Source organism: Engystomops pustulosus, chromosome 6 (genome assembly GCF_040894005.1).
Source record: "Engystomops pustulosus chromosome 6, aEngPut4.maternal, whole genome shotgun sequence".
Lineage (NCBI taxonomy): Eukaryota > Metazoa > Chordata > Amphibia > Anura > Leptodactylidae > Engystomops > Engystomops pustulosus.
Window position 1 is genome coordinate 162,988,827 of NC_092416.1, and position 26,165 is coordinate 163,014,991.

A 26,165-nucleotide genomic window follows, 5' to 3' on the forward strand; every position below is an offset into this window, starting at 1 on the left:
ACCGTATGAGGGGGATGAAGGACAGAAGACCACAATATGAGGGGGACATGAGAGGCCGCAATATGAGGGCGATGAAGGACAGGGGATACAATATGAAGTGGATTGACGACAGGGGCCACAATATGAGGGGGGTGGTGGACAGGAGCCATAATGGGAAGAGGAGAAACACAGGCCCCAATTTGAGGATGTGGAGGAGAGGTGCCACAGCATGTGATGAGGGGTGGAGGAATACAGAAAGTTAGGGCATAATAAGTATGGGGAGATAAATAAAAGTGGGGGACCAAATATAAATCTACGAGGATAAAATTAAAGAGGGGGTATTATATTTTGCTGAGTTGCAATGGAAACTAATCAGAGCTCAGCTTTCATTTTCCCACAGCTGTTTATAAAATTAAAGCTGAGCTCTGATTGGTTTCCATGGGCATCTAGAACAGTTTTACCTCAGACACTTGATGATAAATCTCCCCCTATGGCTTTTTTTCCACTGTGCAGTAATTGTATCCAGACTGCAACAAAACAAGAGCACGGAAAACAAACCTAAAAATAACCTTTGTGTGCAATATTTAGAAAAAGTCTTGGATTTTTACTAATTTCCCAAAATAAAAAAATGCAGTCTTTACCCTCAATTTTCAAAACAATGATCAATTCCAGGTGTTTGAATGCTAAGAACAGTCCAGCTACACCCCTCTTCACACGAGGATACTGGTAAAGGGTAACTGTGTCTTACACAAAGTCCTGTTGCTGACTAAGCATCTATTAGACATATGGCTCCTACTAGTCACAGCCCAGATTATCCTTGTACCTTGTATACTGAACACAGAGTAACAGTTTTACAAGCTTTCCCGACTTTCTTGAATTTCCGATGTACAAATACAATACAGTAGGTTGACACTATGAAGTGCTCCCGGCACAGTGATGGTTACCAGAGCTTGCAGTAGTCTTGCATCAGATCTGCGTTACCTTTGCCTACAGGAAAGTTCAATGAACTTTAAACTTGAAGACCTGCACATCCGTGACAAATCCATAGTCTGCTCCTGCTTATGTATTGGAATAAACATAGGAAACGCCTCACATCTGCCTCTAATTGATTTCAGCGACAAACATCAAATTAAAAAAAAAAAAAGAAAGCATCTTGCCCTACTATGCTAAACATGTATTCCAAACAACAGTGCTCAAGCCTGACACTGGTTCTGGTGAGCCCCTCTAATAGCGTATAGCCTGTGTGACAGACTGCAGCCAAAACACTAGACTTTTGTCTGAAGAGCACAGTCTTCTTCTGATCCATGATCTGCATGTGTCTGCTGCAGCCGACCAGTGGTTACATGCATCACATCTATCAGCCACAATATTATTATTATGTCATATAACTGCTAGCCGATGTGTAACATGGCTGCCTGTCTTTAGATGATGTGTAACATGGCTGCCTGTCTCTAGATGATGTGTAACACATTTGACAAGGACTGTCTGTCTCTAGGTGATGTGTAACATGGCTGCCTGTCTGTAGGTGAGGTGTAACATGGATGCCTGTATGTAGGTGATGTGTAACATGGCTGCCTGTCTCTGGGTAAGGTGTAACATGGCTGCATGTCTCTAGGTGATGTCTAACATGGCTTCCTGTCTGTAGGTGATGTCTAACATGGCTGCCTGTCTGTAGGTGATGTGTATCATGGCTGCCTGTCTGTAGGTGATGTGTAACATGGCTGCCTGTCTGTAGGTGATGTGTAACATGGCTGCCTGTCTTGTAGGTGATGTGTAACATGGCTGCCTGTCTCGATGTGTAACATGGTTGACTGTCTCGATGTATAACATGGCTGCCTGTCTATAGGTGATGTCTAACATGGTTGTCTGTCTCGATGTGTAACATGGCTGCCTGTCTCTAGGTGATGTGTAACATGGCTACCTGTCTCTAAGTGATGTGTAACATGGTTGCCTGTATGTAGGTGATGTGCAACATGGCTGCCTGTCTCTGGGTAAGGTGTAACATGGCTGCCTGTCTCTAGGTGATGTCTAACATGGCTTCCTGTCTGTAGGTGATGTCTAACATGGCTGCCTGTCTGTAGGTGATGTGTATCATGGCTGCCTGTCTGTAGGTGATGTGTAACATGACTGCCTGTCTGTAGGTGATGTGTAACATGGCTGCCTGTCTGTAGGTGATGTGTAACATGGCTGCCTGTCTCGATGTGTAACATGGCTGCCTATCTCTAGGTGATGTGTAACATGGCTGCCTGTCTGTAGGTGATGTGTAACATGGCTGCCTGTCTCGATGCGTAACATGGCTGCCTGTCTCTATGTGATATCTATCATGGCTGCCTGTCTGTAGGTGATGTCTAACATGGCTGCCTATCTGTAGGTGATGTCTAACATGGCTGCCTGTCTGAAGGTGATGTGTAACATGGCTGCCTGTCTGTAGGTGATGTGTAACATGGCTGCCTGTCTCTAGGTGATGTGTAACATGGCGGCCTGTCTATAGGTGATGTGTAACATAGCTGCCTGTTTGTAGGTGATGTGTAACATGGCTGCCTGTCTCGATGTGTAACGTGGCGGCCTGTCTCGCTGTGTAACATGGCTGCCTCTCTGTAGGTGATGTGTAACATGGCTGCCTGTCTGTAGGTGATGTGTAACATGGCTGCCTGTCTCTAGGTGATGTGTAACATGGCGGCCTGTCTCTAGGTGATGTGTAACATGGCTGCCTGTCTGTAGGTGATGTGTAACATGGCTGCCTGTCTCGATGTGTAACATGGCTGCCTGTCTCTAGGTGATGTGTAACATGGCTGCCTGTCTCTATGTGTAACATGGCTGCCTGTCTCGATGTGTAACATGGCTGCCTGTCTGTAGGTGATGTGTAACATGGCTGCCTGTCTCTAGGTGATGTGTAACATGGCTGCCTGTCTCGATGTGTATCAATAGCCCCAAATCGCATAGAGAAGGGGCTGGGGACTGTAGGGGATTTCCAGTGACGGTGCAGAAGGCGGCTAAAAAGGCGATTGGCCCCTTCTTTAGGCAGTCCGCAAAAGGGGCATGATCGGGCGGGCTTATTGGGGCCCGCCCCGTGGTTTTAAAAGCATTGGGGGCACGTGGAGGGGCCTTTTTCCTTCTGCCCTCAGGACTGAGCGGCGAGAAGTCTCCCACCCACCCTTGCCCTCAGGTTAATTTTCGTTTACAGGTGGTTTTCCGGTTTCTGGCTGTTCTTTCTGTCTTCCTTTCAGATGTCACAGCATTGGCGGATTTTCACATGCCCGAAGGCGAGATGAAGGTGCCCACATGATGTCTGACGCCATTCGGGTGAAAGGTGTAATAACATGGCTGCCTGTCTTAATGTGTAACATGGCTGCCTGTCTCTAGGTGATGTGTATCATGGCTGTCTGTCTCTAGGTGATGTGTAACATGGCTGCCTGTCTGTAGGTGATGTGTAACATGGCTGCCTGTCTGTAGGTGATGTGTAACATGGCTGCCTGTCTGTAGGTGATGTGTAACATGGCTGCCTGTCTCTAGGTGATGTGTAACATGGCGGCCTGTCTATAGGTGATGTGTAACCAGGGTCGGACTGGGGTGCCTGGGGCCTACCAGAGAAATTGATTCTGGGGGCCCACCATGCCGCTACTTAGAAATATTCGTTATTTCACAGGAGTTCACATCAGCTGCATTGTGCTTAGCGCTAACTTACCTATAAGAATAACTAACTATAACCCTTCACATTCTACGTATGTTCTCTGCAGCACATAAGAAGACAGGGCACTGAAATTATAGGAATAGTCTAGATAGTTAGTCATTAATTACAGTTATCAGACTCAGAAGTGGGATTCAGTACCTCACATGTCACACGTCTTCTCCTTTGGGTACTGAACTGCAGATCAACTTCTCCATTCTTTTTTTTTTTTATCACTGGAAAATTTTCCACCAGATATCGTCATCTCTGTGAGGCACATCTCCACACTGTGCAACTAAAAATATCACCGTCACTACAGCATATTGCCACCTGGGTAACTCTGTGCTCCTAAATAATATTTACCACTCAGAACACAACTGACCACATTTTGCCCCCCACCAATACCAAATATACTCCCATAACAAAAACCATACTGTGCCCTCTAAATAAATCAAATATTACATTGCGATTCCTCAGTATGTTACAATACACACCCCTGAGTGAATAATATGATACACCTAATAAATGAAATTGGACATAATTCCCTTTATTTTCATAATATATCATTTTTTATGAACCATTTCAGTCTTACAGTGCTCCTACTTATTAATTATGTTTTATATAATGCTCTCCTTAATTATTCTTATATTTACTGCTATACTATAGTACTATATATTTACAGTGCTCCTACTTATTAATTATGTTTTATATAATGCTCTCCTTAATTATTCTTATATTTACTGCTATACTATAGTACTATATATTGACACAGCACAGTACTACTACTCCTATCTTGTATATATTGACACAACACAGTACTACTACTCCTATCCTGTGTATATTGACACAGCACAGTACTACTACTCCTATCCTGTATATATTGACGCAGCACAGTACTACTACTCCTATCTTGTATATATTGACACAGCACAGTACTACTACTCCTATCCTGTATATATTGACACAGAACAGTACTACTACTCCTATCCTGTATATATTGACACAGCACAGTACTACTACTCCTATCTTGTATATATTGACACAACACAGTACTACTACTCCTATCCTGTATACATTAACACAGCACAGTACTACTACTCCTATCCTGTATACATTAACACAGCACAGTACTATTACTCCTATCCTGTATACTTTGACACAGCACAGTACTACTACTCCTATCCTGTATACATTGACACAGCACAGTACTACTACTCCTATCCTGTATACATTGACACAGCACAGTACTACTACTCCTATCCTGTATACATTGACACAGCACAGTACCTCTACTCTAGTTGCCATTAATTATATATTTCTGCAACTAGTCCCATTATTACATTTACCCTTCTAGTGGCCCCTTTAACATTAATTCCTGCAATGGAGTCCCCTATTATATGCAGCCCCTTACTACTGTGGCCCCCTATGATATATTTAGACTAGTAGATAAAAAAAATAAAATTCACTTACCTGTCGCAGCTCTCCCGCGTCCTCCGCTTCTCTTCTCCCCGCGACAGTGGAACTCACAATGTAATTCCATTGCCGAGTGTTCGAGCGATGCGGCCGTTTTGTCCCGGTACGTGCCACACTGTGACCCCTGATGCGCGGCAGCGTGATGATGCACTAGCGCTGCCGCGCATCAGGGTTCACAGTGCGGCCGCATCGCCCGAACACTCGGCAATAGCACCACAGCAGAGATGGTACTCAAGTGGCCGCATACGGCCGCATCGAGTACCAGAGCTGCCACTCATTGGCAGGGGCCTCGGATGGATGCCCCTGCCTGAGCGGAGATAACGGGGGCCCACTGTGGACCCTCGCGACCTTCATGGCAGGGCCCTCAGATCGGGATGGAGGCCCCTGCCGTAGCGGAGGTAACGGGGCCCACCGGAGGATCCACCGGCCCTCCGGTGGGCCAGTCCGACCCTGTGTGTAACATGGCTGCCTGTTTGTAGGTGATGTGTAACATGGCTGCCTGTCTCGATGTGTAACATGGCTGCCTGTCTCAATGTGTAACATGGCTGCCTGTCTCTAGGTGATGTGTAACATGGCGGCCTGTCTCTAGGTGATGTGTAACATGGCTGCCTGTCTCTAGGTGATGTGTAACATGGCGGCCTGTCTCTAGGTGATGTGTAACATGGTGGCCTCTCTGTAGGTGATGTGTAACGTGGCGGCCTGTCTCGCTGTGTAACATGGCTGCCTCTCTGTAGGTGATGTGTAACATGGCTGCCTGTCTGTAGGTGATGTGTAACATGGCTGCCTGTCTGTAGGTGATGTGTAACATGGCTGCCTGTCTGTAGGTGATGTGTAACATGGCGGCCTGTCTCTAGGTGATGTGTAACATGGCTGCCTGTCTCTAGGTGATGTGTAACATGGCTGCCTGTCTCTAGGTGATGTGTAACATGGCTGCCTGTCTCTAGGTGATGTGTAACATGGCTGCCTGTCTGTAGGTGATGTGTAACATGGCTGCCTGTCTGTAGGTGATGTGTAACATGGCTGCCTGTCTCTAGGTGATGTGTAACATGGCGGCCTGTCTCTAGGTGATGTGTAACATGGCTGCCTGTCTCTAGGTGATGTGTAACATGGCGGCCTGTCTCTAGGTGATGTGTAACATGGTGGCCTCTCTGTAGGTGATGTGTAACGTGGCGGCCTGTCTCGCTGTGTAACATGGCTGCCTCTCTGTAGGTGATGTGTAACATGGCTGCCTGTCTGTAGGTGATGTGTAACATGGCTGCCTGTCTGTAGGTGATGTGTAACATGGCTGCCTGTCTGTAGGTGATGTGTAACATGGCGGCCTGTCTCTAGGTGATGTGTAACATGGCTGCCTGTCTCTAGGTGATGTGTAACATGGCTGCCTGTCTCTAGGTGATGTGTAACATGGCTGCCTGTCTGTAGGTGATGTGTAACATGGCTGCCTGTCTGTAGGTGATGTGTAACATGGCTGCCTGTCTCTAGGTGATGTGTAACATGGCGGCCTGTCTCTAGGTGATGTGTAACATGGCGGCCTGTCTCTAGGTGATGTGTAACATGGCGGCCTCTCTGTAGGTGATGTGTAACGTGGCGGCCTGTCTCGCTGTGTAACATGGCTGCCTCTCTGTAGGTGATGTGTAACATGGCTGCCTGTCTGTAGGTGATGTGTAACATGGCTGCCTGTCTGTAGGTGATGTGTAACATGGCTGCCTGTCTGTAGGTGATGTGTAACATGGCGGCCTGTCTCTAGGTGATGTGTAACATGGCTGCCTGTCTCTAGGTGATGTGTAACATGGCTGCCTGTCTCTAGGTGATGTGTAACATGGCTGCCTGTCTCTAGGTGATGTGTAACATGGCGGCCTGTCTCTAGGTGATGTGTAACATGGCTGCCTGTCTCTAGGTGATGTGTAACATGGCTGCCTGTCTCTAGGTGATGTGTAACATGGCGGCCTGTCTCTAGGTGATGTGTAACATGGCTGCCTGTCTGTAGGCGATGTGTAACATGGCGGCCTGTCTGTAGGGGATGTGTAACATGGCTGCCTGTCTGTAGGGGATGTGTAACATGGCGGCCTGTCTGTAGGGGATGTGTAACATGGCTGCCTGTCTATAGGCGATGTGTAACATGGCGGCCTGTCTGTAGGTGATGTGTAACATGGCTGCCTGTCTGTAGGTGATGTGTAACATGGCTGCCTGTCTGTAGGTGATGTGTAACATGGCTGCCTGTCTCTAGGTGATGTGTAACATGGCTGCCTGATGTTAGTAGTGCGCATCCTTTGATTACACAGGAACCATTCCCGTTTCTTTGTACATAACTGTTACAATCTATTTACATCTATGGACGTTTGTAGTGAAGAAACTTTAGAATCTTAGACCGTAGTATCTGAAGAGTTTTACAATTTCACTACAAATACCCAGATATAACTCACCCAAACCCCCCTAGATCCGGCGACATCTTCTTTCCTCCAGGACGCTTTAAAATCCAGAAACTATAATATCGCTGATTATACAGGTTGCAGAATATGTGTCTTTTTACAAATCAGAAAAGATTCAATCTCATAGATTGTAAGCTCTTGCGAGCAGGCTCCGATCTCTATGGATTCATAGGACTGTGTTATTACTCTGTAATGTCTTATTTTATTCAGTATACATTCCCCATGAGCGGTACGGTGCTATGGAATATGATGGGGCTGTATAAGTAAAGATATATTATTATAATTCTCATTAAACTCTTCCCTTAATTTAAAACAATGATGAGAGTAATTCTCTACTTCGCCATTAGAGGGCAGTGCAGGCTAATCCTTCTGCTAGGATATTTCTTTATCGAAATGTTTCCCCTCTATAGCATATAAATACTGTACAATGTAAAATGTGTAATACCGAAAAATAAATGAACCTTATACAATAACAGCGAGATGTAACCAGCGGTATAGCGGTGCACATGGTAATAGTTTTCTGCTGATCTTATACACGGAAAATAACGGTTTCCAGGGAAATGGAAGAAGGATCGATAATTCTTTTCATAACAGTCTTTTTCATTTCTCTTTGTATGTGAAAACTTTTCAGTCTTTTAGAGCAGGTAAAAAAGAAGTATATTTCTAATAGGGCCACACATGTACCTGGAGATGCCTCTATGGCTCGTTCTCTCACCATGGTGCCAACTAGCAAGGGCACACTGCCTACTCATGGCACTAACATCAGCGCTATGGGCACTGCCACTGTGTATGTTGATGATGCAATGGCAATTAAGTTGTGTATTATTTGAGGGCTCGGTATAGCGGTGTTATGAATTAGGGTTAGGATATGTCCTATATAGGGGAATGAAGAGGCTGTACTACTGATTTATAGCTGCTTTCCATGCTTTTCCCTGTACAGTATCACGCCGTTATGTGGTAATCTGAAGTATGGCCCATTGAAGTGAATGAGAAGATGATTCAGCATTGTGCACAGCACAATAATTGAAATTCCCCTCGAAAAGCTGTATGTCTACCAATGCAGATTCATCCAAGCGTGGAGGATATCAGATAGGATCAGGCCAGTCTCCACCTTCATCTCCCAGGCTTGATGGCCTTTCCTGATGGTTTGTGGTCATGCGGGATACCGTAAGCCTGGCAGGTGAGGTTGGATAGAGGAAGGCCATCTCTGATATCCTCCACGCTCGGGGGATTCTGGACTGGTAAATAACATATGGCTGGTGCGGTTTAGAAAAAAACACTTCTCTATATCACAATTTAGTTTGGTTCCAAAACAAATGGAGTTCATCCTCACCCTTCATTCTTGTCTCTGAAGTCGCAGCAATTTTCCATTTTAATGAGGTGTGAGATTACCTAGCAGCGGGGACAGCGGGAAGAGCGAGTCTCAGCAACTAGGTCTCCACCCAGTGGGGTCCCTACAAAAGCCCCTGTATGAGAGCGCAAGTAGAACGACACCACCACCAACTGACCGTTTTTGGTATTTATGTTCAGAGTTGACTAATTTACATTTTTGAATATGCATCTTCTGCTTTACTGTTCAACACTACCTGTTAAGAAGCCGTTTGACTGTTTCATCGGCTGACTGCCCAGAACTTTCTAGAGGGAGAATCTCATAGTTTAGCAGTCCCAGCCTTCAGACTGTTGCTGCCAAGCGGAAGGAGAGTGTTCCACCTCCAGAATCAAGGGGATAATAGCCTAGTCTGCTACCCTTCATGGATGATAAACAAACTGTAAGGAGGACCCTGCTGTCCTTTAGATGACATGAAGGGGCTCCAGTGTAATTACCCACAGAGATAAGAGTTGCTGGACAGAGATTACAAATGACATAATGGTCAGAAACCTTGTTATTTCTCCTGTACACACACTGGAATACTGATTTCTATAAATTATGCAAAAAGTTTAGGTATATTTTAAAGGCACGAAACCCCCAGACCTCATGAATAGTAAAAATACCTGTGCCCAGTCCATATTTCAGTGGAGCTTTGCCTCACTGGGATGTTTCCATGTCTTCCAGTTGCCCGACTCTCACTGATCAGATTCTGATAAAATTCCCCAATTCCGTAAGATAACATTATGGGTCGTATTGTTAGTATGCAGATTACTTCTCCTCTATGTCCCATTCTTCATTCACCCCAATATAAAACTACTTCATTTACCTGTGTCCCGGATCCTCTGCTGTACTAATCTCCTGATCTGCAAAGTTTCCTTAGAAACTGTTGTGAAGAACTACAATAATTGTGACATCATACATTGTGCCTTCCATGGCCTCCTATACGTGACATCACAAATAGTATTACACATATACACTCACCGGCCACTTTATTAGGTACACCTGTCCAACTGCTCGTTAACACTTAATTTCTAATCAGCCAATCACATGGCGGCAACTCAGTGCATTTAGGCATGTAGACATGGTCAAGACAATCTCCTGCAGTTCAAACCGAGCATCAGTATGGGGAAGAAAGGTGATTTGAGTGCCTTTGAACGTGGCATGGTTGTTGGTGCCAGAAGGGCTGGTCTGAGTATTTCAGAAACTGCTTATCTACTGGGATTTTCATCTCTAGGGTTTACAGAGAATGGTCCGAAAAAGAAAAAACATCCAGTGAGCGGCAATTCTGTGGGCGGAAATGCCTTGTTGATGCCAGAGGTCAGAGGAGAATGGGCAGACTGGTTCGAGCTGATAGAAAGGCAACAGTGACTCAAATCGCCACCCGTTACAACCAAGGTAGGCAGAAGAGCATCTCTGAACGCACAGTATGTCGAACTTTGAGGCAGATGGGCTACAGCAGCAGAAGACCACACCGGGTGCCACTCCTTTCAGCTAAGAACAGGAAACTGAGGCTACAATTTGCACTGTCCGAAATTGGACAGTAGAAGATTGGAAAAACGTTGCCTGGTCTGATGAGTCTCGATTTCTGCTGCGACATTCGGATGGTAGGGTCAGAATTTGGCGTCAACAACATGAAAGCATGGATCCATCCTGCCTTGTATCAACGGTTCAGGCTGGTGGTGGTGTCATGGTGTGGGGAATATTTTCTTGGCACTCTTTGGGCACCTTGGTACCAATTGAGCATCGTTGCAACGCCACAGCCTACCTGAGTATTGTTAATGACCATGTCCATCCCTTTATGACCACAATGTACCCAACATCTGATGGCTACTTTCAGCAGGATAATGCGCCATGTCATAAAGCTGGAATCATCTCAGACTGGTTTCTTGAACATGACAATGAGGTCACTGTACTCAAATTGCCTCCACAGTCACCAGATCTCAATCCAATAGATCATCTTTGGGATGGGTGGAACGGGAGATTCGCATCATGGATGTGCAGCCGACAAATCTGCGGCAACTGTGTGATGCCATCATGTCAATATGGACCAAAATCTCTGAGGAATGCTTCCAGCACCTTGTTGAATCTATGCCACGAAGAATTGAGGCAGTTCTGAAGGCAAAAGGGGGTCCAACCCGTTACTAGCATGGTGTACCTAATAAAGTGGCCGGTGAGTGTATATCATCATCTGCTCATATATCATCTGCTCCCAAGAACTAAGGAGCTGATAGGTTTCTTCCAAAAAAAAACTAAGTAGAGATTTTTGGGTGGATCTACAGATGCACTGTTGTATACAGGTCACTCATCCCAGGTAGATCATAGAACCAGGGCCGCATCTGCCAGGACGTCAAGTGAAATCCCCCCCTCAGGCGGCAGATTGCGGATCTTTTTTTTGGGGCGGCAAATCGGTGGTAGTACAAACTGGCCAAATGCTGGCCGGTCTGTACTACCTAAAAAAATTAATTACAACGTAATTGTTAGGCAAAGCAGTGCAGCACAGTGCGCCTGTGTGCACCGTTCTGCAGGACAGAGGAGAAGAGGACAAGGAGCTGCGGGAGAGCGCTCGGGCTGGAGTTAATACCGGGTTTATTATCTTTTGTGGTTGTTGTGTGGAGTTGTACTGCATGGAGCTGAAGCTGTGAATTCAGCAGAGCAACTAACCAAAACTTTTTTGAAGAAAAGATATCATGATATCTATATATGCAATAGAAAGATGCAAAATTAATCTTTATTAATCAGAATATAAAATCGTAGCCAACAGCAAAAAGCAATTACAAAGTTGCGTATCACAATACATGTTATCCACTATCCTATCCTACAAAATCACATGCTTGATAATTATACAGTAGATCAGCATTCTACACAAAAAAGCTAGCAAAAACATTCAATACTCAATACAAGGATAAATACCAGGAAATACACAGGTAACACCACATAGCCCCTACACGTGTCCCGCAAAAGCACTTCCTCCACTTCCTACCACCATTGCCGGGAGAAATCATAAAGAAGTCCTCTTGCTTATGGAGCAGATCATCACCTGTAAGATACTAGATGTCACTAATGTCTGTGTCATTGGCTGACTACTAGTTTGTGTAGTCGGGGGGGGCAGAATTTTCAAGTTTTGCCTCAGGCAGCAAAAAGGTTAGAATCAGCCCTGCATAGAACCTGATATAGAAGTCTTCACTGCACTGGAAGGTGCCAGATGGACAAGTTCAGACATATTGGGGCAGATTTGCTTACCCGGTCCATTCGTGATCCAGCGGCGCGTTCTCTGCGCTGGATTCGGGTCCGGCCGGGATTTATTAAGGCAGTTCCTCCGACGTCCACCAGGTGGCGCTGCTGTACTGAAGTTCCCCGGAACGCACTGGAATACACCGAGCCGGGCTGAGTGAAGGTAAGTGCAAGCTCCGCGACACATTTTTTTAAAAAAATGCTGTGGTTTTTCCGAATCCGTCGGGTTTTCGTTTGGCCACGCCCCCCGATTTCCGTCGCGTGCATGCCAGCGCCAATGCGCCACAATCCGATCGCGTGTGCCAAAATCCCGGGGCAATTCAGGGGAAATCGGCGCGAATCGGAAATATTCGGGTAACACGTCAGGAAAACGCGAATCGGGCCCTTAGTAAATGACCCCCATTGTTGAGAATTTTATGGTTCGGTGGGTGTCTTCATTCCTGTCCAAACTTATGTTACACTTATTTCCAAGTCACCATCTCTAAATACTAATGTATATATTATGCAGGGCCAGGGAACAGACTGGTGACACAGGCAGAGACGGTGGGGCAGATTTACTTACCCGGTCATGTCGCGATCCAGCGGCGCGTTCTCTGACGCTGATTCGAGTTCTGCTGGGATTCACTAAGGTCATGTGCCCGATGTCCACTAGGTGTCGCTGCTGCTCTGAAGTCCGCCGGAATTCACCTCCTCCGTCTCATGTAAGTGCCATTTTTGCAATCCATTTTTTTTTTTAATTCCGCAGATTTTCTGAATCCGTTGGGTTTTCCAATGGCCACGCCCCCGATTTCTGACGCGTGAAAGCTGGCGCCGATGCGCCACAATCCGATCGCATGCACCAAAATCTTGGGGCAATTTGGCGCAAATCGGAAAAATTCTGGAAACGCGGCGGAAAAACGTGATTCGGACCCTTAGCAAATGTGCCCCAGTGTGTCCGAAGATTAAACCCCGGCCTTACCAAAAGTGGTAGGAGACAGCCAGGTGACATTCCCTTCCTGAGCCAAAGTGCAAATATGGAGATGAAGAGAAGACAATACAATCAGAGGAGAACAGTTGCCAAATAATGTTCAAAACCAAGAGAGCAATGCGGTACAAAATTTGCAGGCAAATGGATAGTCAAAGTTGCTTTTAGACGACTGGGTGTTTTGATTGCCTCAATAAAAGTTTTTGTACCGTGAAGACTCGGCTGAATAAAGATTCCATTAGATTCTGTTACAAACCAGTGCAGCAAGGTGATCCGTGCATGTAGGTATAGGTGAAGAGGGGGAGCTGGCTTTTCAAAGATACCAGAAGACAGAATAACCACAGCTAGTTTACAAAAGTAAGGTGATATAATCAGATCTCTGAAATCACCTAGGAGAGCAATGAGGGTGGAGGGATTCTGTCACTCACAGCGAGTTAACCATTTGTCAACCAGAGCAGAGTTCACAGGAGACAGATGGGTGTAGTGTAAATCAATTATGGCTGCTAGCGAGTTATGTGTTCATATTATGGAACGTCTTGTTATTGTACTAATGTAGGTATTTATTTGCCTTCGCATTACACAGGGTTGTTCACTTTTGGAAAATTACTGACATTTTGTGATAAAAATTTGTTTTCTAGATCTCTGCTTGCTGTCATTCTATAGGAAAATTAATTGTTTCTGTGAATAAAAAAACAGTCCCTGGTCATGGCAGTGCAAGGGTGTGACATCATTTGACCAGGGATATAACAAACCGTGCACCTGTGTGACATCACGTGATCAGGAACATAATGAGCCATGCACCTGTGTGACATCACATGACCAGGGACATAACGAACTGTGTGCCTGTGTGACATCACATGACCATGGATATAACGAGCTGTGCACCTGTGTGACATCACACGATCAAGGATATAACAAGCCCTACACCTGTGTGACATCACAGGACCAGGGATATAACGAGCAAATTTTCAAATGTGGTTTTTTAAGGACCATAACTTCCTTTTCTTGCTACCTTTAAATTGTTTGTAGCATTTTTGTCGGGATACATAGGGCTAGTTAAAACGTAATAAAAGTTTTAAAAAAATTTTTAAATTTTTTTGTAGTGTAGCGGGATTTTTTTATTATACAGTATTGGGAAATTTGAATCTATTTTTCCTGAATATTAATTAATATTTTTTTTGTGTGTGTTTTTATTTTATATGTCCTCCATGAGGTCATAAAAGACCCCTGGGGGACATTTTCAGTTTTTTTTTACATTTTTATTACTGTTACAAGGTTTCCCCTGTAACTGGGGCATCCATAAGGGGGAAACGACCACCCGGGAGGGCTGATCCTGATCAGAGTTGGACTGGGTCTGACCAGACCCATCATTCCCGATAAACCCCTCATGCATCTCCATCTACAGGGTCTCCGGGTGTCTCTGATCCGACGAGTGCAGGAGCAGTAGAAAACTGCAGTGATGTCGAAAGTCAGCATGCGCAGACGGCAGGCTTCGCGGACGAGGGCGCGCAGCTATGTGGAGCTGGGCGCTAAAGTTATCTGGTAGGCGGATCAAAGAGGCTACAGGGTCGTGGAGTAGCCGCTCCCTGTAGCCTAATCTCCGGCTACTCCACGCCCCAGTAGCCTCTTTAGAAAATTTACATATTAGCAAAATAAAAGTTATTAAAATATTTCGGGGATGTGAGGATTAGCCCTTAAAAGGGCTATCCGCACATCCTATAGATGCACCTACCACCCGATCTACTCTTATAAGTAGATCCATGGTGGTAGGCTCCCTTTAAGGGATGAAACAAGATATGTTCCTGCATCAGTATAGCTACAGCATTCTAAAGGTATGTTTGCTCCATAATGCATAAATGAAAATGATAGCTCCTTTAATAATCAACTCTAACCATAAACTACAATAAAAAATGTCAACAGCAACCAATCAAATTACAGTTTTATTACAGTTATAAGATATTAATGTAAAAATAGTCGTTAGATGAGACCCATTGTATGGATTCAATGTTTCATGCAAATCAATAGCCACATCCTAGAGTCAGTTATCTGAAATAATTGCAATTTCTTCCAAAGCCACAGAGATTGGTATTATTTTCTCTTTTATGTTACACTCACTCTAATAATAATAATTCTTTATATAGTGCTTACACATTACGCAGCGCTGCACAGAACTTGCCAAATTGGTCCCTGTCCCCATGCGGCTCACAATCTAAACAACCTACCAGTATGTTTTGGAGTGTGGGAGGAAACAGGAGGACCCGGAGGAAACCCACGCAAACACGGAGAGAACATACAAACTCTTTACAGATGTTGACCCTGTTCCACAGCGCTGCGAGGCTGTAATTCTAACCACTAAGCCACCGCGCTGCCCTAACTAGCTTGTAACCGCTCAAACCTGAACATACAATGGTAATATGGCAGCCGGCCTACCAGAGGGGCAAGACTTTCATCATACGCCAGTGCACCAGGATAAACAAATGCTTCCTCTTTTATCTACGGCATAATTATATATATATATATATATATATATATATATATATATATATATATATACACCAGAAAAGAGCTTCTTCTGTGGTCAATGCCAGTATGGTTGCATCCAAAAATAAGGGGTCATTGCAAAATTCCCTGTTTCTGTGGTAACTAGAGAGCTCTTCATATTAAATTTACTAACTGCACATACCTGATCATCCGAATTCACAGGTTTGTGCTCCATTATTCCAGGCACTAGAACAAAACATGTACAAGAGCCTCCCTGTCTCATTCGCTTTAGATCTTGAGAGTATAATTTATTTATGGGTGTAATAGCGACGAGAATCTGTAATTAACGGATCGTGTTGTATTAAATCCTGAGTGATGTGTGTGCACCATGAGCTAGCGGCACAAGATGCACAGCTGAATAGAACAAGGTTGTATATATCTAATTATATGTATACAGGCAGGCCCCTACTTAAGAAAACCCGACTTACAGACGACCCCTAGTTACAAACGGACCTATGGATATTGGTAATTTACTGTAATTTAGCCTCATGTTACAATAATCAGCTGTAACAGTTATCACAGGTGTCTGCAATTAAGATTTATTGTTAATTCTGGTTCTGATGACAACCCAACATTTATAAAATTCAATTGTCTTAGAGACCAAAATAAATTGGCTTAGGTTACAATAATAAAATATACAGTTCTGACTTACATACAAATCCAAAATGTTGGATTGTCATATGAACCAGGATTACCAATAAAGCTTCATTACAGATGCCTGTGATCACTGTTACAGCTGTTTATTGTAGCCTAAGGCTGAAGTACAGTAACTTACCAACATCCAGAGGTCCGTTTGTAACTAGGGGTCGTCTTTAAGTCAGGTGTTCTTAAGTATGGGACCGCCTGTATACAGCATACACCTTATGCTGACCTTATCCTGCAGCGGGGCATATTATAAATCTCCCCACACATATTTTCCCTTATAAAACCCAGTTTACTTTATAGTCTTTTGGGTTTAGGCAAAGGTAAATGTGGACCCCTGGCAGTAAACTCAATATGAAAAGCCCCTCATGGGCACAAAGGACTATTCACAGTGAATAAAATGGTAAAAAGTTGGTCTGATATAATAAAAACTCAGATTTCAAAATATGCAAATGAAGCTTCAAGTGTGGCTTTGGATGTTACCCCCATGGCCGGGGCCCCACCTCCTCATTAGCATACTTCAAAAAGGGTCATTTTCTAAATAATGGATCAGATTTGTATTTTGACTGAGAAGATAAAGAATCCTGTGGCTCTAGTAGTCGCTTGTGTCACAGCTATGTAAATGTGGACATTGTTTCAGCGCAGCATTTCTATGCATGCCCTCGGGTCAGTCCATTCTGTCCATGGATTATGTAACAGAAGCTGAGAGCCCGTTAATGCGTCTTAATTAGTAGGTTTACCAGAAAGGGATTGTTACAGCGATATATGATAATTATATATCATTTCCCCCTTTATGAAGGGGAAGAAACTCCACACTGTAATGGATATCTTATTAGAGGGAGATTTTAGAGGCTAGAATTTCTGTTAACCCTTTCAAACTTCTTTAGCTACTGATCTTATTGTTTTCACTGAAATATTGTAAGTACAATGAAATTCAGCAAAATGTTAAAGGGAACATGTAGCGTGAATTTGCAGGCAGCATGTTATAGAGCAGGAGGAGCTGAGCAGATTATACATAGTGTCCTATCTGTAGGCAGCATGTTATAGAGCAGGAGGAGCAGAGCAGATTGTACACAGTGTCCTATCTGCAGGCAGTATGTTATAGAGCAGGAGGAGCAGAGCAGATTGTACACAGTGTCCTATCTGTAGGCAGCATGTTATAGAGCAGGAGGAGCTGAGTAGATTGTACGTAGTGTTATATCTGCAGCCAGCATGTTATAGAGCAGGAGGAGCTGAGCAGATTTTGCATAGTGTCCTATCCGCAGGTAGCATGTTATAGAGCAGGAGGAGCTGAGAAGATTATACATATTGGGGCACGATATCCTGCATGTGTCGCTTCCCTGCTCAGGTCCGCCAGAGTTCACCTTCTTCTTCCAGGTGCATGTAAGTGCATTGTCTTGCAACACAATTTTAAAAGTTAAATTCTGTGCTCCGTGCTCAGTCTGAATCCATCGGATCGTCCGACGCACCCCCTCCCCCCCATTTCTGTTGCATGAAGGCCGGCGCAATTGCGCCAAAATTTTATCGCGTGCGACACAATCCCCTTCTAAATACCTGTCCTCGCCATGCAATCCCCGAAAACATCTGGAAATATAATCCGCAGCCCCATTGTGCTATCTGCAGGGAGCATGTTATAGAGCAGGAAGAGCTGAGCAGAGTATACATAATCTCCTATCTGCAGGCAGCATGTTATAGAGCAGGAGGAGCTGAGCAGATTATACATAGTCTCCTATCTGCAGACAGCATGTTATAGAGCAGGAGGAGCTGAGCAGATTGTACATAGTGTCCTACGAACAGGTGACATGTTATAGAGTAGGAGGAGCTGAATAGAGCGTGCGTAGGACCAGATTTATTAAACTGCCTAGGCCAGTTTTCTTTTTAACCTTGCACATAAATACCTGTGCAAATTGCTTGCACGGGTGTTTATGATATGTCTGCGCCAGTTTTGTGCTGTGGCTTCACAACACAAAACTCTGTACATAAAGGGGCGTTCCGGTGTTGATTCAGACTGTGTGGCACATTTATGTAGAAAGTCCAGTGTCTCATCTGCAGGCAGCATGTTATAGAGCAGAAGCAGCTGAGCAGATTGTACATAGTGTCCTATCTGCAGGCAGCATGTTATAGAGCAGGAGGAGCTGAGCAGATTGTACATAGTGTCCTATCTGCAGGCAGCATGTTATAGAACAGGAGGAGCTGAGCAGATTATACATAAGGGCAGATTTACTTACCCGGTCCATTCGCGATCCAGCGGCGCGTTCTCTGCGGTGGATTCGGGTCCGGACGGGATTCACTAAGGTAGTTCCTCCGCCGTTGAAGAGCATCGGAACGCACTAGAGTACACCGAGCCGGGCTGAGTGAAGGTAAGTGCAATTTTTGCGACACATTTTTTTTTTGAAAATGCGGCGGTTTTTCCGAATCCGTCGGGTTTTCGTTCGGCCACGCTCCCCGATTTCCGTCGTGTGCATGCCGGCGCCGATGCGGCACAATCCAATCGCGTGCGGCAAAATCCCGGGGCAATTCAGGGAAAATCGGCGCAAATCGGAAATATTCGGGTAATACGTTGGGAAAATGCGAATCGGGCCCTTAGTAAATGACCCCCAATGTGTCCTATCTGCAGGCAGCTTGTTATAGAGCAGGAGAAGCTGAGCAGATTGTACATAGAATGGTGAGTAGGGAAGTAATGTTCATTTATGTTACCAGTATACAGCAGCAATAAAGAAAAACAGGCAGGAATAAAGGAAGAACCGGCAGGGAGAAAGTAAGAACAGGGAGACGTAAAGCTACAACAATTTACACTAGGCCCACCCTCCAACGATGTGTCTTGTGGGGAAGCTGAATTACTGTTGTCTCAGAAGTGGGATCCGCATCTATCATGTATTCATGACCTTTCCTATAGATGTCATAAAAACTAATGATGGGAATACCCCTTTAAGAGAAAAAATGAAATATTAGAATGGGGGTGACAAAAAACAGTCCCTGGTCATGTGATGTCACACGAGGTATCCTGGGAAATGTTTATATACAATGGGACAGACCTATTCATACTGGTGCACCTGTAGGGACAGGTGGCCATTGTATTGGCCAATCTATACTTCACTCCTATGGGCTTTGTCCTATTCCCTCAGATAATGATGTGGTGACATAATAACAGAAATTTTTGGACATAAAGCAATGAAGTTTTCCTGTTAGTTCCAGTTATATATTAGAAAAGTGGTTGACGTGGTCCTCATATAGAGGATGGGTAGGGTAATGCTAGTGTGGTTGAAGGGTTAATGTGGTTAGCGCAGGCTACATAGGACCTGCACGCTGTCATGTGCTGGCGGTAATCAGAGCGCACACTAATTAAGCTGAGATAAGGATTAAACGCTGTTATGTACCACTGAGCGGATCCAGATGCTGATGCACCCAGCCTGTTAACACCTTCCTGTCCACTATCTTATCTTATATGACCATCGCATGTATAAAAATTCTCACTTTGAGAAGATGTTCTGCCATTGTTATTACTTTATTCCTCTCTATATGTCGGTGTTGTACAGACTTTGATCAATGGCATCTGCCTCCACCAGGGGGGCAAAAAAGAAGACTAGCGACGGACAGTGCCAGGATAAAGATAAAGAGGAGCGGGGGTGAGTATTTCTAGGGTTTTTATTAATGTTTTTTTCAGTGGTTGGTTTACTTTAAAGCCAGTTCACGTCAGTATTTGCATCAAACATGAGCAGGCCCGAGCCTTCTAGGGTGCCCATGGCCACCCAAACCACCATCCAAATTTCATACTTAGAAAAACCTCCACCCAAGAAATCCTTGTATATCTGTTTCTGCTATCAATACACATGTACACAAGAGCCATCTCAGGACCCCATAGAGCCCAGGGCCCATAGCAGTCTTAATCCAACCTTGAATATGAGCCAAAACCTGGAGCAGTTAATAAAATGAAAGATGATTTCTGATTGGTTGCCATTTGTGATGATTGGACCTGAACCACAAAGTTTAGGTTTACACCAAACTTTGCGGGTTCAGGTCCCCCATGGCAGCATTTAAATGGCTAATACGGCATGTTAGTGCCAACCCATGGCCGGAGTAATTTAAATGGCACTGGCAACCACACCAGTGCCATTTAAATAGTTAACATCCATGATCAGTGTTGGCATCAATCGCAGTTGTCACTTGTGGGAGGCCCAGGTGCGGTACCCCAACCCATGCTCGGTCCATTCTGACTGGTCCACTCGTCATTAGTTTCCAACTACAACTGTTTTGCTTTTAGGCAGTTTTTAAAAATGAGGCCAAGTGAACTCTCAGGAGAATGTACTTATCCATCATAAAAATAGACAGTGACATGAATTATTTTTAAAAAATCATCAAAAATTTCTTATAAAAACTTGCCTCAAAGATAGATGTTCCTTTTTTTATACCTAAACTCTCTCTCGCTGAGTAAGCTGCCCTGGTCATTTGGGTAGTAAACCCTTACAAGTTTACCATCATTGATTCACATGTGAGAAAATTTAAAGGGGTTGGCCACTTTACCTTATGTTTTAGTGATGTGTTTGTTAGGTTGGGGGGCATTAGGCATTAGGATATTAGGTAATTTAGCGATTTCCATCTATTAAGTGTTCTACACAGCTTTCTAGTGTGTATGAAAAACATCCAATATGTAAGTGCTCTAATCTGTAAAGTGTCTTTGCACAACAGTTCCAAAGAACAATCTCACCAAGTCCCTAGTACAGTGATGGCGATCCTTTTAGAGACTAAGTGCCCAAACTACAACCCATACCCATCTATCACAAAGTGCCAACATGGTAATTTATTCCCTAACTTATTGCTCCCTGCTCTGTTGTAACTTTCAGTCGTATAAGTGTCCTGAGGACACTAATACAGTAGATAGAATGAGGACTAATTCAAGGTTCCCAGAACAGGAAGAATTGTTTTGCCTGTTGAAGGAGCTACAATGATAATTCCAATCTGCCCACACCTTATCACTCCTCCTGTAGTCCCAAGCAGCGCTGTTGCTTTATTATAACATTGAGCGTGACAAGTCCTGGAAGTGCAAGTAGATACCTTGAGTCCTCTTTGGTGATGACCTGGGTGCCCACAGAGAGGGCTCTGAGTGCCACCTCTGGCACCCGTGCCATAGGTTCGCCACCACTGCCCTAGTAGGTTGGAAATTGAAGACTTCCTTGCTAATTTCTCCTGTTTTTCTGTCCATTTCCTGAACTGCATTCCACTGTAGACCTCGTTCTACTCTCGTGCCCGAAGTCAAACAGAGAAGTCTATACTGGAAATTTGTGTACAGATAGTGCGGATTACCGGGTTAAAGAGTGAAAATCTTTTATTTTCATATACTCACAGAAATAAAGTTAAAATTGCGCATATCACAGAGCTTCCTAAAAACACCCAACACCTCCCCCGACCTAGGTGTCACCCTCTCCGGCTTCTTCCGAATTGAATGCCTATGATGTCTGGGTGTGTCTCGTTAAGACATCACAAGCATTAAATTATTTTTGTTTATAACTAGGAATGTGAGATTAATATGAGAATGACAATGAAAATGTTAAAATTTTTCCATATACCGGTACTTGTGAAAATTTCTGTATGGGGAGATGTATGTAATATATTTATGGTTATATGAATTAACTTCGTATTTATGTTTGTGAGTTTGAGAAATATGTGGAGCACACAAGAGGTGTTAGTATGGTCCCGTACCTCAACCATTTTTAACTATTTTGAGAAAGTGAACCTTTGTAACTAGTGGACCTTATTTTGGATTTAAACACCGGACATTACGTCAAACACCAGGCCCCGGAAGAAGCCGGAGAGGGTGACACCTAGGTCGGGGGAGGTGTTGGGTGTTTTTAGGAAACTTTGTGCTCGATTTTAACTTTATTTCTGTGAGTATATGAAAATAAAAGATTTTTACTCTTTACCCCGGTAATCCGCACTATCTGTACACAAATTTCCATTATAGACTTCCCCGTTTGACTTCTGGCACGAGAGTAGAACGAGGTCTACAGTGGAATCCGGTACAGGAAGTGGACAGTAAAACAGTTGGAATTGCCGAAGAACTCTTCAATTTCCAACCTACTAAGGACTTGGTGAGATTGTTCTTTGGAACTGTTATGCAAAGACACTTTACAGATTAGAGCACTTACATATTGGATGTTTTTCTTGTGAACTGCTGGCTAAATTTGGGAGTGTGCCGAGTTAGTAGCTCCTCTGGTTTTAACCCCTGCGTTCCGGATATCAAACTGTTTGAAGATTTATGATATAGTATATATGACTACACTCATAAGGTCCTGGAAGGTAGATTGTTCATAGACAGAGATCACATGATCCTCCATTTGCCGCCATTTTATGGACAGGAATGTCTGGCTGATGAGGTAAAAGACATCTCTGAAGCAGAAGAATTAAAAGATGTATATTGGTAAATTACCTAATATCCTGCCCCCCACACTAACACACATATTACAAAAAACATGAGGTAAAGGCCAACCCCTTTAAAAACAATGGGAATCAGACATGAATATGAACAAATTGGGGGCAGATTTACTTACCCGGCCCATTCGCGATCCAGCGGCGCGTTTTCTGCTGTGGATTCGGGTCTTCCGGCGATTCACTAAGGCAGTTCCTCCGACGTCCACCAGGTGTTGCTGTTGCACTGAAGTCCGTCGAGACCCGCCAAAGTGCACGAGCCTATTCCTGGTGAAGGTAAGCGCGTGTCCCGCGACACTTTTTTGTTTTAAAATGCGGCGGTTTCTCTGAATCTGTCGGGTTTTCGTTCAGCCACGCCCCCCAATTTAGCCAAAATATATTCATCTTTTCATGTTTGATATGTCAGATGGAAGAGGCTGGAATGGAACATTTTGGTGGGAATGTAAAGGGGTGAAGAAACTAATATTGTTCTATCTCTATTATGATGTTTTTATATCTGTTCATTTTGATGTTTTCTCTCATGATTTCCGCACAGTAATTTCTTATTGCAGATTCAGTAAATTACTTGCGTCCTATTCCTGTTGTTTTTCAAGCCTTGTTACCATGGTTATAGTTATTAGTTTTACTTTGGTTTAATTATTCTGATTTGAAGGTCTTATGTATAACCTTTAATAAACCCAATAAAATTAATATATTTTAAATATATCTTTGTAGCAATTGGAGCTTTGCGTTTCTATTACAGTTTTCCAGAACCCATCCATAGACTTAGGAGGGAAATTATAACCATCACCATTTCTTGGACCAAACTGTAAAACGGGATGAAAATGTATGTTACATCTTATTCTGTCTGTTTACATGAAAATCGTCTCTTAGCTTATATACAGTACATTTTGTCTATAATTAAGCCCGTTTTATGTCAGGCCGCTGGAAACAACATCCCACCAATCAAGTTAGGCCCTATCCACAAGATAATGCCTAACCTGCTGATCGGTGGGGGTCTCATTGATGAGACTCCCACAGGTCACAAGAACAGGAGGTCCAACAGGGTCTGAGGTAATCAGAGCTCAAAAACTGCTGTGGGAAAATAACCTAACCTAAGCCAAATCTAATATTGAATACCAAAGATGTCAAAGTAATATACAAAAAATTTGCCTATGGCTCCAAACAGCAGAGACTATTGTAGGATATTGACCTCCGCAGGTCAATAAATCCCCTAAATCTGTCTGGCTCTGAAATGATCATAATTCAATTAACCTATTTTCCACTCCATTTTATAGTTCCATCTACTCTGTCCCCAACTGTTTTACAGATGGCAGATTTCTTATGTCCTTAACATTAGATTCTAATCTGAGAACGTCCCAGGAGTTTCCAGCCTCCTGAATCAGCGCACCGTGACAATAACATACGCTGCCAGAAAGTGCGCAGTCAGGAGGACGTACAGACATCTGCTGGCGCTGGCACGTGTCGCCAGGGCACCTGCTCTGAGCACACACACATTCTCAGTTTTTAGCGCGTAGTGGTCTAATGACAGCGATGTGTTGTGACAGTAACATTCAGCTTCCAAGATGAATAATATCCTGGATGTAGCACCTCAAGACATTTTACATATTTAATAATGGAGAGGTTGGAAAATGGACCATTGGGTAAATCTGGCGAAAACCATCTGTTCTTCTGTAAGCTATTAAAGTAACGAGATATGTCACATGGGGACAATGCACTTGTCTCCATCTCCAGGATTCAGAGGACTTTACTATATCATAGAAGTGAATGAAAGCTACACTGTTTCCACAAGTTACGGAAGCAGCGTAGTCCCTGTTATACGCCGTTTCTCATTGTCTTCTTGGGGAGATTTGGAAACAAGTGCAACATCCCCCACCGAGGCCTGGCCTTTCAACGGTGGTTGTAGAGAGCTGGGGCCCAGAATACCAGAGTGGCGGCCTTGGGCAGGGAATGGTCACTGTGCTTGCTATTGGGACCGGAGGACGGGACTACAGCCTGACAGGTTTGCAGCAGGTGGTGTGTGCAAGAATAATGGAGTGAGAGACTAATGAAAGAGGTTTTTCCGTGGGGCAACCCTTGAGATGTATACAGGAATCCCTGGGCGATGAAGGATTGAAAGCCTATGATGGTGAAGTAGCCTGATCAACTCACAGTTCTTTATTTGACCTGGAATCTCAACAGCAGCAGGTTCAGCAGACTAGAAAGCTGGTAGGAGATAGCTGGTCTGCAAGAAGGGTTGCTCACAGCCTGGTAGTTACTTCAGGCTGGGCTAGTAGATGGAGACAAGTACGGACAGTGGACCTCTACTCTGGGGCCTAGTCTCCTGACTTGCTCAAGGTGTCAGGCAGCAGGCCTGAGACACCTCTGCTTCCTGGTAGTATGACACTGGCTCGTGCAGCACAAACAGGTGCTGCACTATCCTCTGCTTACTGCTGACTCACTGGGGCACATTTACTAAGGGTCCAAAACGCACATTTTCATCAGATTTCCCAAATTTTTCCAATTTGCACCGAATTGCCCTGGGATTTTGGTGCACGCGATCGGATTGTGGTGCATCGGCGCCGGCTTGCACGCAACAGAAATCGGGGGCGTGACCGTCGGAAAACAAACGGATTCGGAAAAACTGCAGAATTCAAAATAGAATTTGTGTCGCAAGAATAGCACTCACATACACCGAGACGGAGGAGGTGAACTCCGGCGGACTTCAGCGCAGCAGCTAGACCGAGTGGACATTGGGCGCATGACCTTAGTGAATCCCGGCAGAACCCGAATCAGCGCCGGAGAACGGGCCGCTGGATCGCGACTGGACCAGGTAAGTAAATCTGCCCCATTGAGTCTGACCTGACTGACTGACTGACTCAGGACTAAACTGATTGACCATGTGCTCCCGACCACAAAGGGTTTTTATACTCTCCCAGTGAGGTGACAGCACCTTCCAATCGGCTTCCAGCTTGCTTTACAATAAGAACACATGATATCATTGGCCACAGACAATTCATATGTTAACTCTTGCTTTCCCAGGCAGAGGTCCCAGCTATAATTACAAAGTTTACCCGACAGTAGCTTCTGAGTGTGTTGGGCAGGCTCATCAGACAGTTCCTGACAAGGAGAGGGAGCTATTTGTAACAACTGCCAACCCTATGCATTAGCAGGGTTGTTGCACAAGGAACAAACTCAGATTTATGCTGTTTCCATTAAACTTAACCAACACGGACAAGCAGGATCAGTTATGAGTTTTTAATGGGACTCTTTTGCGGTACATATCCTTGCTTAAAATTTTTTTATTTTTTTCAACTCTTCACAGATCATGGGGGTACATTTAGAGGCGAGATACCACTGGTGAAGGCTGATTACTATCGGAAAGGTTTTTAAACAATGTAGCAGGCTCTAATGTACATATAAAAGATTGCTAGGAAGAGAAATACATTTGGAGAAATCAGAAAAACTTTG

At 44.2% G+C, this 26,165-nt stretch overlaps 1 protein-coding gene across 1 annotated transcript in view; it reads right to left on the bottom strand.

Annotated features, from left to right (window-relative positions):
• Positions 1-9,661, bottom strand: part of TP53INP2 (tumor protein p53 inducible nuclear protein 2) — a 51,823-nt gene extending 42,162 nt beyond the window's left edge. The window contains exon 1 of the mRNA XM_072112171.1: positions 9,538-9,661. The gene's annotated coding sequence lies outside the window, so the exon portion shown is untranslated. The remainder of the gene's footprint in view (positions 1-9,537) is intronic.
• Positions 9,662-26,165: the final 16,504 nt, after the last annotated feature.